At 32.9% G+C, this 16,214-nt stretch overlaps 1 protein-coding gene across 1 annotated transcript in view; it reads left to right on the top strand.

Annotated features, from left to right (window-relative positions):
• The first annotated feature begins 708 nt into the window (after positions 1-708).
• The window catches only part of LOC113400215 (dopamine D2-like receptor), a 211,697-nt gene continuing 196,191 nt past the window's right edge, over positions 709-16,214 (top strand). The window contains exon 1 of the mRNA XM_026639703.2: positions 709-837. The gene's annotated coding sequence lies outside the window, so the exon portion shown is untranslated. The remainder of the gene's footprint in view (positions 838-16,214) is intronic.

Here is a 16,214-nt window from a genome sequence, read left to right as displayed (position 1 = left end):
AATCAAAGCGGATATGATTACTATTATCTTATTTTATTAGAGGTCCTTATTGTAATTTTTCCGTTTTAAAAATATTCGTTAAACTTAAAACATATTTATAATAAATACGTACGAATGAATATTGGCGCCCAATGTGGGGCCGAATTGAAATGTTACAGGTACCGTTTTATTTCGATTTTTTTTAACTACACCGAGTATTATATCGTTCATTTCGCATAATATACTAAGCGCTAGCTTTATATTGATTAAGAAAATTGATTGATGTTTTAATAACTTATGAACTTAATAAATTATGTTAAATTTAAAATGTTATATATTCAATATTTTAAATTAATGTAATACTTCGAAATGTACTAATATTAATAATATATTAATTAAAATTAATTTTAGTTATATTAGTAATTAGTACAATATAAGTAGATATAGTCCACGTAACCTCAGAAATCATATTTAAATATAAAGCCTTTATATATTATTTTATCTTTATTAACTGAATATTTAAGAATCTTTCAGTTTTTTTAAACTCGTAATGTATTTAAAAGATTATCGAGTGTTCCACATATGTATTCCAAACGTTCACAAAACTACGAACATTTATGAATGCAGTTTTCGACTGTATCGTATTCAATTCAAATTAAAATACTTTTGAAGTAAACTTTGAGAACTGCGCTTGTGCGCGGGAAATCACTGGTGTGGCATCAGTTGAAATTCAGCCACCCTCAGGGACACACGGTTCAACCCTTCCGTAGGAGATTTACGCGAATACAATTTGTGTTACAGTGTAAAGTTGAGTTCGTTTAATAGTTGTGAATTATAATTCTGAAAACAACTTAAACGGTAAGTTTCGTCATATTCTCTAACTAAAATATGAAGTTATTTTTTGCGTGCGTTTTGAAATTTGAATATTTTTTAAGGATATATTACTATTTTTAGAGTTTTGTTAATTTTCAGATTTGAGATTTATTCATATTTTTAATTTATTTTAGTTTACACTGTGTTTGTTATTCTATAAAAAGTAAATACTTAAAAAATATATATTTAATAACACATTATTTATTAAATCCTTTATGAAAATAACTCATACGTTTCAAAAAGTACCCAATTAAGATACTTAACTGTACTTAAATTCAAATAAATTCGCTTAAAATATAACAAATAATATTGAACTTAAGCTTGATTTAAGTTATTATTCAAAGCAGATTTTTGGTTGCATCAAATTGATATATTTTTGTTTGTAGAAGAGCTCGCAGTATTTAAGATTTGAACGATGCAATCATAGTACCAACCAGTTCCTGCAGAAGGTAGTCATTTAATATTTGCTGTCTGGTCTGTCTGGAGAATGTTTCTTTTGCGTGAAATAAACGTCACGCATCAAACACAATACATACATCCATACATTCTTTCATTCAACATTTTGCGCAAACATCGTTGCACGTGTTTTGCGCAAAAAGTATGCAAATTAAACTTAGGCTCGTATAATCGTTTCCCTCCGGCTACCTATCCCAAGAAAAATTATAACAGATATCATTATTTCCTTCTGCGCGTCAGTAATTTTATGAAAGCAAAATTAATTACTCAAATTTAACTAACTACTTGTGTACGGCCCTATTAATTAATACTACTGTCAAATCAGTCCTCATAAAATATTGTATTAATTTTCTTAATAATAAATTCGATCATCGAATTCATGAACAAGTTTTGAGCATAAAAAAAAATATCGTTACCCAATAAATAAATCAATATAATGAGATTGCGCTTATCAAGTAAGAATGGTTACGAACCATTATTGTTAATATTTCTTCCTTGACCTACGTAAATCTCGTACAAGTAATACTGATTTGTCATGAGCTTAACTTGTTACAGATGTATAAAGATACCGGGAAATGTAATCAATTTACCATTAACAACACTTAAAAAGTTCATTAAGACTAAATTAATAAATGAAAATTATTATTCATTAGAAGATCAGTTTTTAGAAAAAAACGCCTGGATTTAGGCTCGGGTTCCATCACAGGACACTAATTATTATAAAAAAAAGCATCATAAATATGTTTGTTTGAAAAAAGCAACTATGCGAGTTTCTTGCCGTTTCTTCCGAAAAACGCTTCATATTGAAGTTTACTTGAATAAAATTGATTTGATTTAGTACTTTGTCATACTATCTTAAAGAAAAACGATCGTGAATATTTTACATATATTGTTTGTGATAATTTTGCCACTCGTGTATTCATTAACATGCATTTGAGGAATGTAAGCGACGTTATAAGCTCGAAGCCCACTCAACAGGAAGGACCTAACCCGGCTGACATTTCTTTACTTATATACTAATTATGACATTCAAAATCTAAATTTAATTATTCTTTATTTAAGTAGGCTTATAAAAGGACTTTTGAATTGTCATATTACTGTGTTGAATTAAATATAAAGCTACCACCGGTTTGGAAAGTAGATTCTACCGAGAAGAAGCGGCAAGAAACTCAGTAATTACCAGCATTCCGATTACAGAGTCAGAGAGTGAGGTTGTCAATACAGTACGGTACTACAGAACTACAGTATCCTGCCTAGAAATCAACAAATCCAAGTCGACGCTTTCATATCATTAGTATAATCTTGTATTGAGTAATATGCCTTATTTACATTAGGAGCCTGTAAATTTCCCACTGCTGGGCTAAGGTCTCCTCTCCCTTTGAGGAGAATGTTTGGAGCATATTCCACCACGCTGCTCCAATGATGGTTGGTGGAATACACATGTGGCAGAATTTCGTTGAAATTAGACACATGCAGGTTTCTCACGATGTTTTCCTTCACCGCCGAGCACGAGATGAATTATAAACAACAATTAAGCACATGAAAATTCAGTGGTGCTTGCCTGGGTTTGAAGCCGAAATCATCGGTTAAGATGCACGCGTTCTAACCACTGGGCCATCTCGGTTCATATGCCTTATTTATCAATTATGTTTTTACATGAGCTTTAAACTTTAAGTAGATCAAGTTAAAAATAAATATGGAATATTATATTTTTTTATCTGTACCTTCTATTTCACTCATAAAGTTAAAGGAATAATTAAAATGGCTGTTATTACTAAAATATTACTGTTCTATAATCAAAACCTTTCATTTATTTTATTATTTAAGACTGATTTGTAATTATTTACTTTTAATTGATTTGTATTATTAACAATTATGGGTAATTATGTAAATTATACATTATATTAAATGGTGTGCTGATACTATAGCAATAGTTAATGTTGTTGTGTTTCAGTGTGAAGGTTGAGAACGGCAGTATCTATATATGTATATATATATATATATATATATATATATATATATATATATATATATATATATATATATATATATATATATATATATATATATATATATATATGACATAAAATCTTAAATCCAAAGGTAACACAATGTAGTTTATGAGCTATGGTATCCACTCACAACAGGATCCTAGGAAACGTTCAAAAACATTAAATTGTAAAATTTAAAAGAATCGTTAAAGAGCGTTTGTGTGCTGGCACTAATGACTTCTTAGTTGATTCAACACCTTGGGAATGAGATGATCGCCTCCAGGCTGTTTCACTTAACGAAAATATATTTATAGTTTTCGTTTCATTCGCCGGTTCTTCTCAGGTCCGAGGAGTTAATTTGAGTCCTAAGTTGTTATGTCCCTTGTGCCTGTAGTTACGCTGGCTCATGCACTCTTCAAGCCGGCCATCAACAATACTATATACTGCTCTTTGGTAGTAGAATACCTGATAAGGGTGGCATCTGCCCAGGCGGGCTAGCACAAAACTCTATCACTAAGCAAAATAATCAAACAGATATCTTTTTTGACTTCTCTAAAATCTTTAGATGAAAGGTTAATGGTCATGATGGATATTTCTTTAACGAATGCACATGCTTAATTTATACTAATAAAAATCATACATTGTTATATAATATAATTAGTTGGTGGGAACTACACAGACGAGCTTGCACAAACCCCTACCACCAAGTACTTAAGTCTGTTAACAACAAATTGTCCTTAAAGTGCAAAAGTATGCACTTTCAAGATACTTAAATACTCTGTTTCAGGTATAATTTTCTTACAGTTTTCATTGTTTGATAAAGTTGTTCGGGAGGGAATCTCGTAAGTTTAAGTAGCATATCCTTTAGCGAGAGGCTTCACTCTCACTTCACTTTAAGAAATTTAGTTTATGAATATTATATTAAGTACTTTGTTGATTAACTACTTTAGTAAGTGTAGATATAAAATCGTCTAGTTTCAGACACGAAAACGTTGGTAGATCTAAGTACAAGCACAGAAGTAATATAAAAACCGAGCGAGTTTTTAGTGAAACAGATTAGTGATAGAATGCGCGTGAGCTTGCAGTAAGCCGAGAGCCATCTGTTGGTCCGAATTCGCAGCGGCCGCCGCTACAACGCATCACTCACCCGAACGAGACCTGATAAGTTCGTTTTGTAAGACGATTTGCGAACTATAATAAGCCTAATTCCATCACAGAAAAATAAATAGCTTTGACATTGAATGAACGCGATATCAGCGAAAGAAATCGTTTCGAATTGCTATCGAAGCAAAATTAAAGTTGAATAGTGTTATGTTATGAAATATATATTAATCAAGTAGTGTTTGTAGTCCATATAGTAGAGACACGGGATGTGTTAATCTAAGGTTTGTTTATGGTTGTTCTTTCTGTAGAGTGATGTATTGGGTATATTCAGTGAGAATAAACGTGGCTCGTTGCCCATAACATAACATAACATAAACAGCCTGTAAATTTCCCACTGCTGGGCTAAGGCCTCCTCTCCCTTTGAGGAGAAGGTATGGAGCATATTCAACACGCTGCTCCAATGCGGGTTGGTGGAATACACATGTGGCAGAATTTCGTTGAAATTAGACACATGCAGGTTTCCTCACGATGTTTTCCTTCACCGCCGAGCACGAGATGAATTATAAACACAAATTAAGCACATGAAAATTCAGTGGTGCCTGCCTGGGTTTGAACCCGAAATCATCGGTTAAGATGCACGCGTTCTAACCACTGGGCCATCTCGGCTCGTTGCCCACTTCTAAGTAATAGAAATAAATATTAAGTGCAATTTGATCTATCGGCACTTTATATTTGCAAGCTATAAAATAACTTTATCAAACAAGCCGACAACTAGTTCAATTTAAATTGAACTAGTTGTCGGAAGCGGTTTCGCTCGCGTATAGATGATAAAAAAACGTGGAGTTAATGCTTGTTGACTTCCAGGCAGGATATGTATATACTTATATAATTGTATATTAACTAACAAGACTGTATTTTTAAATGTTGAAAAAGATTAACTACATTTCTTGCCCGTTCTTCTCTGTAGAATCTACATTCCGAACTGGTGGTAGCTTCACTTAATATAGTTTGTTAAATGACGATTCAAAAGTGATTGTAAAAGCCTACTTGAATAAAGTATATTTACATTTTGATTTTGATTAATGTTTGTTTCTTGGGTTTATATGTATATTACATTTTTTTAATAAGATTTTTTTTATAAGTTTCAACTGAACCGCCCGTCATGAAATACATGATGTTAAGGGTACATAAATGGACATATCGTACCTAACACCTGCCACCCTCCTCCCTCACATATGAGCGAAGCCACGGCTGGAAACTTCAAATACGTATTATTTAAGCACAAACTCGAAACTCATCGCAATACGATCAGAATATCTGTAATATTGAAGTTAATTCCATGTTTAAATATATCCAAGCTACATATGTTTAACAGTTCTAAAAATTGTTACATCTGTCCTTGTCTTTCTGAAAAACTATGAAAAGGACGACAACATTTTTCGAACTATTGATTTAGTTGGGAAATGAAGGCATCAGAATCGCTGACATTGACTAGATATGGATTATATTATTTGTTATTGTCTTGTTTTGTTACGACTGAGTGTTGTTTTTTACGACTGCCTCATTGGTCTAGTGGCTAGATATGGCAGATTCTGATTCCAACCCCAGGTCAGATCAATAAAAAGGTTTTTATTTTTTTATTTTAGGGAAACAAACAATGAGATGTCTTAAAAATATACAATATTACAGACATCAGCTAAGTTTCCACTGAAATAAAAAAAAAGACTAACATACATAAAATCTAATAGGTAAAATTATACAATGAATGAGATCAATAAACGTATACTAATGGTAATCTTACACAAATACGAATAAAGTTAAACAACAAATTAAACTACACAAAATTAAAAAATTAAACAAAATATAAGGCATTACTGGCTAAGTTACTGGGTATTCGTGTAGAAAAAAAAAAACAGTAACAGCGCGGAGTCTGGAAATTGGAAGTCGTGTATACTGCCGTGCCTCGAAATGTGTGTAAAGCCGTTGGTACTGCGCCTGAACTTTTCGCTCGTGTTAGATTTGCTGTCACATCGGAAAATGATGGTGACGGAATAAAGACTGCACCTGTATTTATGTACACACTTGTGCGCGTACAACGTCCTACGTAGTTGGTCTCTCTTGAGATGGCACCCGTGACTGAAATCGTTGAGGACGACATTACTATTTCTGTGTATTTAAGACGACCGTGATGATGTTTAATTTATTCGTTTTTTTTTATGATATAGGTTGGCGAACAATGGCGCTGTAAGAAATATTAATCATTCCTTACATCGCCACTGCGCTAGTAACCTTGGAAACTAAGATGTTATGTCCCTTGTGCCTGTAGTTACACTGGCTTACTCACCCTTCAAAACCGGAATACAACAATACTGAGTTGGTACTACTGTTTGGCGGTCGAATATCTGATGAGAGGGTGCTACCTACCCAGACGGGCTTGCACAAAGCCCTACCACCAAAAAAAAACGCTTTTATTATAATTAATAATGATCAACTTTGATATTGAACTCCAAGGAAGGAAATAGGCTACTTTTTATGCCTAACACCCGACCACCGACCATTAAAACGCGTGCGAATCCACGGACAATTAGTAATAAATAAATTGTATATAGTCAGGATATTATATGGTATACGAAATCATTGATTTGAAATTGGTTTGTTTTATGTATCTATACATAGAACATAGAACCTTTTACGTTCATTTGTGACATTATTAATTTGCATCTGTTTCATACAATACGACTACTGATTGTTTCGTATCCGAATATAAATCCTATATATCATTTAACTATTCAATTAACAGTAAACATAACAACAATAATCAACATATAACGTATTGATTGCATTGTAAAGAATATGTTATGCTTTTGTTAATATTTATTTAACGCCGTTTTAGCACAAATACGTTTTTTTTTTTTTTATTATTTATCAAAAGACAAAAAGTGATTTACAATATACTTCGAAATGTACTTCGTACATTTTAGCTTCAGACTACAGAATTATTTACGAAATATTATAAATATATTTCTCTTTCTTTTAAGATTATTTTATATATTATATATCTCAGAGGGACTTGTACTAATAGAATATTTAATATCTTCAAATATCCTTATACGCATTCCAGCTATTGTGACCAATTTCAAAGCAATACCTGCTTAAGATATATCATAGCGATATGATATATGTGTGTATCTGAAGCCGACATGGCCCAGTGGCTAGAAAGCGTGCATCTTAACCGATGATTGCGGGTTCAAACCCAGGCAAGTACCACTGAATTTTCATGTGCTTAATTTATGTTTATAATGCATCTCGTGCTCGGCGGTGAAGGAAAACATCGTGAGGAAACCTGCATGTGTATCCACCAACCCGCATTGGAGGAGCGTGGTGAAATATGCTCCAAACCTTCTCCTCAAAGGGAGAGGAGGCCTTAGCCCAGCAGTGGGAAATTTACAGGCTGTTAATGTTGTATGCTGTTGTGTATATCTGTTAACTTACACTTCCAAAGAACTTTATAGATACGAAATGTTTATTATAAAAACCTAACAATTTTATTATCGATTCAAAATGTATCCTGGCTCTTAAGGGGAAAACCGCATAATCCTCAAATCCCATTGCACCATGTGAGATTAGGGTCAACTACAAAACACTGCAAATTCGGTTTTCGGGATTCAATACATAACACCCTTGCTTTGTTCCGGTCATTTGCTCAGCTGAGCTCTTGCGGCTTTCATCCCCTAAGGAGTGCTCCACTCCTTAGGAGATGAAAGGAGATCTCGTCCACCTCCTCGTTAGATGCTAGACAATAGACCAATGAGGCAGTGTAAATTACATATATACTCTCTTGAACAATTATATATTATCACAAATATGTTAAATTAAAAGTAACAGGCCAATGTTACACGTGGAACATACTTGCATTTTATCCTCGGTGGAAGTATTATTATTCATTGTATATTGAACTTCTGGGAAAAACACACCAACGATTCTGTTAATATCGTCGTCTCAGGCAACATGTTTTTACCCGGTTGTGAATAAATAATAAAACGAACAGGACACCGTCTGCTACAAACAGTTTTTTATTATTTTCCATGACCTAATGTTCTGATTATAAAACAAATTGATTATACAAGTAGTTAGGATTTTAGTGTAAAAGCAATTTTATAGTGACAGACCGTATTCATTCATATATAATAATATCATTGGTATTTAAAATCTGCAATAGTGTTCACATCACTCTCTGACAGGCAATTATAGAGTAGAAGAATGAAAATTATATTGTAATACGCAATGTACTTAAAACATGCAAGTTGAGACGTTCATTGGTACAGAACACGATATTACTTATGACGTAACCAAGTATTTCATTTTTTGTGTATAGATATAGGGTAGTTCTCGTAAAAGTAGGAAGACCTTCTGAAAACGATGAAGAGTCAAATCTCAACGAATACTAGACTAGTGACTCTGTACGCAAACGCAGTTGAACACTCATAAACCGATAGGTTAGAAATCCAACATAATCAGAGCGTTTCAGGCGCAGGTCTAATGGTTACATTTAAACCACAACGGTATGCAATACACCTAGTAATGTAAGAGTTACATATCAGAATCACAACCCATGAACTATAATCGCCCCACCTTAATTAACCTTCCCCCTTAATTGGAGAAGCAAATTGGTACATTAATTATCTTGAAAATAGTTATTACTTGTATTTATTAGAAGCAATGCTATAAAAATGGTTTCTTGGAATGATAAAGGAATAAGGTTGAAGTTAGCTTAGTTGATGTTAGAACTTTGTTAAACTGGATACGTACCACCCACTCATTGTATATTCAACCGCCAAACAGCAGGAATTAGTATTGTTGTCTACCTACCGATATGCCTACCTAGGCAGAAGAGCAAATTGGCCACCTGATGGTAAGTGGTCGCTACTGCTCATAGACAGTGGCACTGTAAGAAATATTCACTATTCCTCACAACACCAATGCACCAACAACCTTGGGAACTATGATGTTATGTCACAAAGCCCTACCACCAAGTAAAACATGAAATTGTATATTTTCTGAAGTCAGTCAAAAATTAACAATGCTCTATAATAAAAAAATATTAGGGTTGATTTAATTTTATATTCAAATTAATATTTTGAATATCAAATATAATGTTAACATTTCGAAATGTCACACGAGTCCCCATCATTATATTCAAATTGTAGATCTGAACTATTAGAATACCTAGTTTAGTATACCTATGACTCATGTGAAGTCAGACTGTTCGTAGGTAGTATTAAGGGCAGGTGACCTTTACGTGCTTTCAACTAGTTTTCGGCTTCAGGTTAATGGAATTTGAGTGAAGCTTTATACTACTGAAATACAAACTTTGAGCTTTAGTTTTATATTACATACTCGCAATATCACTCGACTTTACGCTAATTACATCCTTGAAACAACATTTTAGTAACGGCTTGGAAGCATCCCAGTGCTGGGCGAAGATGATAGAAGTTTTAGACACTGTTCACTTAAGGTCGGATCTGAAAAACTATCTGGCGTGTAAAAGCCCTTCCACACGATTCGATTTTAGTCGAGGCACTAATAGATGGGAAGCAATTTGAATCATCTAAACGGTCAATATGATTCAACCAATGAAATTCATTCGATACATTAGTCTGTCAACTGTCATTGACGCAAATTACAACTTTCTTTTTTTTCAATTTTCGTTTGCTTTTAGTTTTCTTTTTTCAACTGTGAGAACTCGTGATAACTTGCCGCTCGTTTTAACATTCGAAGCTACTTTATGAATTGTATGAGTAGAGTTTTCGTCCGTCGCGCGCACTGACGTGCCTCTCGGCGTACTCGTATTAGTGAATCCTTAATACTTTTCCGAGAACAAGGGTATAATAATTTAGTTCTTATGGCGTTAATGTGTTTGGGCGGTGGTGAACATCAGGTGACCAATTTTTCCGTCCACCTACACATTTTATAAAAAAAGATAACCGTGCAAAAGATCCATTAAAACGTCTTAATTAACATGTAACAATAACAATAAACCACATTATTGCTTACAAAATCAAATCGATATAATTTGTTAGAACATTCCAGTTGATATGTCGTAAACAGTAATTGTATAAAGACTAGAAATAATTACGAGCGAAGTCATGTTTCAGGCTGTTGTAACGGTTTCCGTTTACACGGAGGCAGTGCAGGTTTAATTGTAAAGTTGCCTGTAGGACTGTAATTTCACGGGCCAAGCCAACTCCAGTCGACGCGCGTGGCTCAGAATTATCGGCTCGGCTGTAAATGCGTATACTTCAAAAGTCCGTAACTTCAAAGGCCTGTGTAATCACAGGCTGAGAGAAACTATTCTAATGGTTTTTGAATTTTTACGCGCGACCAAACGTTCTATCGCGTCAAGCGGCTTCGCGTGTTCAATAACGTGAACGTAGCATTTTTTTAATTATATAATTCTCACGCGTTTCGAAAAATAATGAGTGTTTTGTTACGTGAAAACTATATGATGAAGTTGCTCGCTAAGCCGCCTATTAAGTATCAAGTCGCTCGAAACAGACCACTTCGTACCTTATCTTATTTTTAAATGTTTATTTTATTACTAATTTAAATTACTAATGTTTAAATTAGTGTTATATTATGACATCCATCATAATAATAATAATTATTTTATTTTAATTAATTATTTGCAAGCGATTAAAATTTAATTTAATTACACCGAAGAAGTAGATCTTCAGATGCGCATACAAATCACACGCATATTTTATCGCGGTCTTCAAATTATTACGTGCCTTACACCTGCAATCATTTGATATTTTTAAGACCAATTGATTTTGAAAATAACCTTCAACCAAACTCGGTACAAAATAAATTCTTTGATACCCAAACACGTTATTTTATTACAAGGAAGATAATAAATTGTCTATAAATATTGAGAAGTATTATTATCGGAATAAATGGGCTAGAAATGTTATTAAGATAAGTAATAAAACGAAAAACAACACAGTCTAAGAATATTAAGAATGATTTAGTTTATACGTATATAAAAGTCTCAATCGTGTATCTGTAGTTAAATATAATCCTTACTTACTTTATAAAGGTAAAAGTTTTGCATGTATGTTTGTTACTCTTTCAAGTTCCAAACTACTGAATGGATTTTAATGAAACTTTACAATAATACAGCTCATAAATAACTGAATAACAGATAAGCACATTTATAAAGATATTGTTGGAATGATACCTGACAACCATCCCTAAAACTCAAGCGAAGTCGCGGGCGAAAACTAACATTATATATGGAAACATACTGAAATAACACAAATAGTTTTGTTTTTATTTTTTATTTTAATGATTAATTTAAAAAAAGAACATAATTCTATATACATTTTTTGGAACGAAGTTCTTGTATGCGTCTTACAATTGAGTGAACTGACAGAAATCGTCATGTCAGGTAAAAGCATTTTCACCCTACCATGCGACTATTTCCCTCTCCCTTCCACTTTCGCTCTGCCTCTTTCTATTATAAGTAGGTTTAATAAAATTTAAACATATTTTTTTATTACTGTTTTTTTTCATATGGGATTTTATTAATAATTAATATCTTGTCATATTTTTTTTTTTTATGTTAGAAAATATTTTGTATTTATATGCTTTATATGTTAACGAAACTTACTGGTAGCTTATAAATAATAATATACATCTATATTAAGCGAACACAGAAATCAATTTGAATGTACATAATTCAGTTTCTTTTGTAACATAGTAGCAAAGAATAACATATTTTTTATAAAGTGTGTAAATTTACTTTACATTGAAGCCTATCATAACCAAATAAGTATATAAATATAGTATATAGAAATTATGATGATGAATATTGTCGTGACGGCATCTGAGTAAAATGAGTGGTCGACCTTTGACAACAGCATGCTGATATACAGCAAGTTATTTACATAACCGAGTCTGCGCGTCTTTTGAAAAAAATACACTCGTAAAGAAGGCACATTATTCGATAGAAGATTATATAGATTATAAAAAAGCGTGGAATTAATGCTTGTTGACTTCCAGGCAGGAGACATAACATGCATATATAATTGTATTTAACTAACATGACTGTATTTTTAGATGTTGAAAAAGAGTAACTACTGAGTTTCTTGCCGGTTCTTGGTAGTATCTACATTCCGAACCGGTGGTAGCTTTACTTTAAATAGTTTGTTAAATGACTATTCAAAAGTGCTTGTAAAAGCCTACTAGAATAAAGTATACTTTGATTTTGATTTTGTGCTATCTGGTCCAGATTTGACCTGAAATTTGTGTCAATGCCGCCAATCTATCTTGACTCTGGACGTCCGTTTTTAGGCTTTACTAGTCTCATCTATCACAACGTCACCGTTTAACTACATTACGTTATTCATCCAGGATGGCTTCAACCAGTTTCAATCTCTCGAAATTATATATGTAGATAATAAAAATGTCCGTTTGTAAGTCATTTTTCGTTATTTTTCAAACACAAAATAGTTAAATCTCCGGTTTGGATGCATCTCCAGATCGCTGACAAAACAATAACACATAAATTTAAACTTTAAAACGTAAAAATTGTTTATTTGAAAATGTTCCAAGGTTTTTTGACAAAATATGTTTTATGATAAATTAGTTGAATTATAAAATTCTTAAATATATAAAATGGTTAAAATGTTTGTAATAACATATATGTTAAAAGGTTCTAACAAAATATTTCGATTATATTATATGGAAAAAATAAGGATAGAGGACCGAAGAACAGTGAATATTCTCCATTGTAAATTTTCCAGCTTATTTATGTAGGTTATGTGTAAGGTCAAAAGATTAAACGATTGTTTTTGAAACACAACGAAATTTTGCACAATTTCAGACAACTTGTTCGCACAATAGTTTATAGTAAAATTATAGTTGCAAGTTTCTGTATTTTAAGATGAAACCTGATCAACTCCCGAGGTGAGGACAAGCGAGCAAGACGGAGCGAGCACGTGATGATTTAAAAGGACTAATTTAGCACATGAAAACCTAGTGTGTTTATCTCCACATGACCTTAACACTGGGTTATCTTGGCTGATATATTTTTATGATATAGGTAGGATGACTGGCCTTTACTCGTAATAATAATAATGATAATAAGTCCTTTTATTTCTTGTTTTATAATAGTTGGGAGTTATAATATTACAATAATTTAATTTTCATTAGTAAAACTATCTTAGATTATGTTAGTAATATATATTTTAAAATATTTATAGAAAAACAGGAACCCCGGTTTGGTTAAAGGACTCCTCCAAAGATGCCCATTTTTGTCGGTCTTGTGCTATGGAGCACCAGTTTATGCCAGCTGATCTTATCAGATCATCTTCCTAGCGGGCTAAGGATCTTGCCTTCCTCCTCTTGCCTGGTGGTACATTCCACTGGGTAACTCGTGTGGTCCACCCTCTGTCCGGTATTCTCGCTACATGGCCAGCCCAATGCAATTTCAGTTTTAGAGCAAAGGTCAAAGCGTTTGTGACTTTAGTGATGTCTTTTATCTTTGTGTGTGTGTTTTGTGTTATTTTGTCCATTTTCTTTATGTATAACATGTTTCGCTCTAAACCTCTTTGACATGTATTGTTTTGAATCATAGCTTGTGTAGAGAATTTCTATGTCTGACTTCCATAAGTTAAGCTTGGGAGAAGACATGAGTTCATAACTTTAGCTTTGTGATTTATTGGTAAGTTACTTTTGAATATTTCTTTAAGGCTCTAATATTTATTCCATTGGACTGTTCTCTCTATTTCTTTAATGTTGCTGTTCTTCTCGAAACTATAATTATCGACGTATTCCAAAGGGAAACCGTTGATAGTTATCAGACTGGCCCATATTCCACCACATTGCAAAGTGGTCACCAATGTCTATAGAATGTCTGTACTAATAGTGTACTGTAATATAAAAATATATGTAATATAAAATTTAAACAATTCCTTGGATCACAAATGCGCCACCACTTTAAGAACTAAGAATACTGTGTCCCTTGTGCCTGTAGTTACACTGGCTCGTTCACCCTTCAAACCGGAACACAACAATGCTAAATGTTGCTGTTTGGTAGTAAATTGGTAACATCTTAGCTCTCAAAACTGGTGGAGTATTGGCGATGTAAGGAATGGTTAATCTTACAGTGCCATTGTTTACAGCAGTGGTGATCACTAACAACCAGGTGGCCCATTTACCCGTCCACCTACCTGTAATATAAACAATGAAATAAAACACCAAGTTATGTTCTTTCAAAAAACCTTTGCCTGAATTTCTCCCCATACAGCAATAAAAAATAAATTATTTCACATTTGTAATGCATATTTTCAACTCTTTGCGGTCAACGTTCATTGTTGACTCGTTTTGTTTTCAAATTTTCGACACATCTTTTTAATTTAGTACGAAGTATAAGCTTTTTTGTCAGGGTTGCTTTCTGAAATTACATAAATTATGTTGTTGATACAGTTACTGGGGTCTGTTCTTGGTGCTTGTTTTATATTATCCTATCCTTAGCTCGTATAAATCATCAAATTAAATTTAAAAAAATTACCGTCGTAATTTTATAACACACCAAGAGAGAATAGATACAATTTTATTTTTCCCACAAATCACTGTAACTTTAAATTTATCCCTGTATGCCTATAATTACACTGACTTAATCACAATTCAAATCTTAACACAGAATTATAAATTTGTCTGGTAACTATTGATAGTATCTAACAAGACGGACCTGTAGAGTCCTATCAGAATCTGTAGTAAATAGCTTTTTTATTTTCCGTCTACTTCCATAAAAGATTCCATTAAAGATTTAGATCGTTATAAGTGTGAGGTGATCGAGGCGGAGGAGGAATTTTCGAAATCGGTCAAAATTATATCAAAGGACAAAATATAATCAAAATAAAGAGAGCAACCAACAAACGCTTGTTACGAGTAAAAGTTTTTATCAGCCGTTTGCCAAATAAGGGTTCCACAAGTTACGATGAACAAGGTCAATGTTTGTGTCAACGGACTTGGCATCAGATATAAATATATCTCCTTTATTTAACTGCTATTACATACTTAAGTTACTATGAAGAGATTAAATGAAAGATATGTAGACTCCGATTATAAAAAATAAAGGCGGAGCCCACGGAAGCAACAGAAGCGAATAATATTAGTATTTTAAATAGATTAATGAATTCAATTTAAAAAAAATATTAAACAAATTTATAAGATAATAAGTATACCAATATCAAATGTACTTATGTTTCTTTGTATTTCAATAAACAATTTTGATTAATTCATTTTCATATTTGCTGTAAAACTCTGCTTGATTCTTCCACACGTTATCAAAACGAATCGTCTCTGGAATATAACCGGGTATCAAGTGACATTTAAATTATTTGAGGCCCATTTGTCACGCTTGGAACTAACCAAAGCGAAGCTAACGAAAGAGAACCCCAGGTTGCGGCTTTAGGGGATGAAAAGACGATTTATTGGATATATTATTTAGAATGGGTTGAAATACTCTTACTGGGCTATTGTTTTTGGAGTGCAGTTAGTACTTTGATTTGCAATTAATCTTTTCTTATAAAAACGATTGACCCCGCTATCGACGCATGGCTAAAATTACTGAATTATTAAAGCTGTTATTTCCAGCATATATTTGTTTTATAACATAAGCGTATATTAAGATATTTAAAATGGGTACAAAGTACTAGCAAATTATATTTTTGATTTTTTTTTGACGACCGCCGTGGTCGAGCAGTGTGTACACCGGTTTTCATGGGTACGCCACTCCGAGGTCCC

This window comes from Vanessa tameamea, chromosome 15 (genome assembly GCF_037043105.1).
Source record: "Vanessa tameamea isolate UH-Manoa-2023 chromosome 15, ilVanTame1 primary haplotype, whole genome shotgun sequence".
Classification (NCBI taxonomy): domain Eukaryota; kingdom Metazoa; phylum Arthropoda; class Insecta; order Lepidoptera; family Nymphalidae; genus Vanessa; species Vanessa tameamea.
Note: the sequence above shows the minus strand (reverse complement) of the source record. Positions and strands in the feature narration are given on the sequence as shown.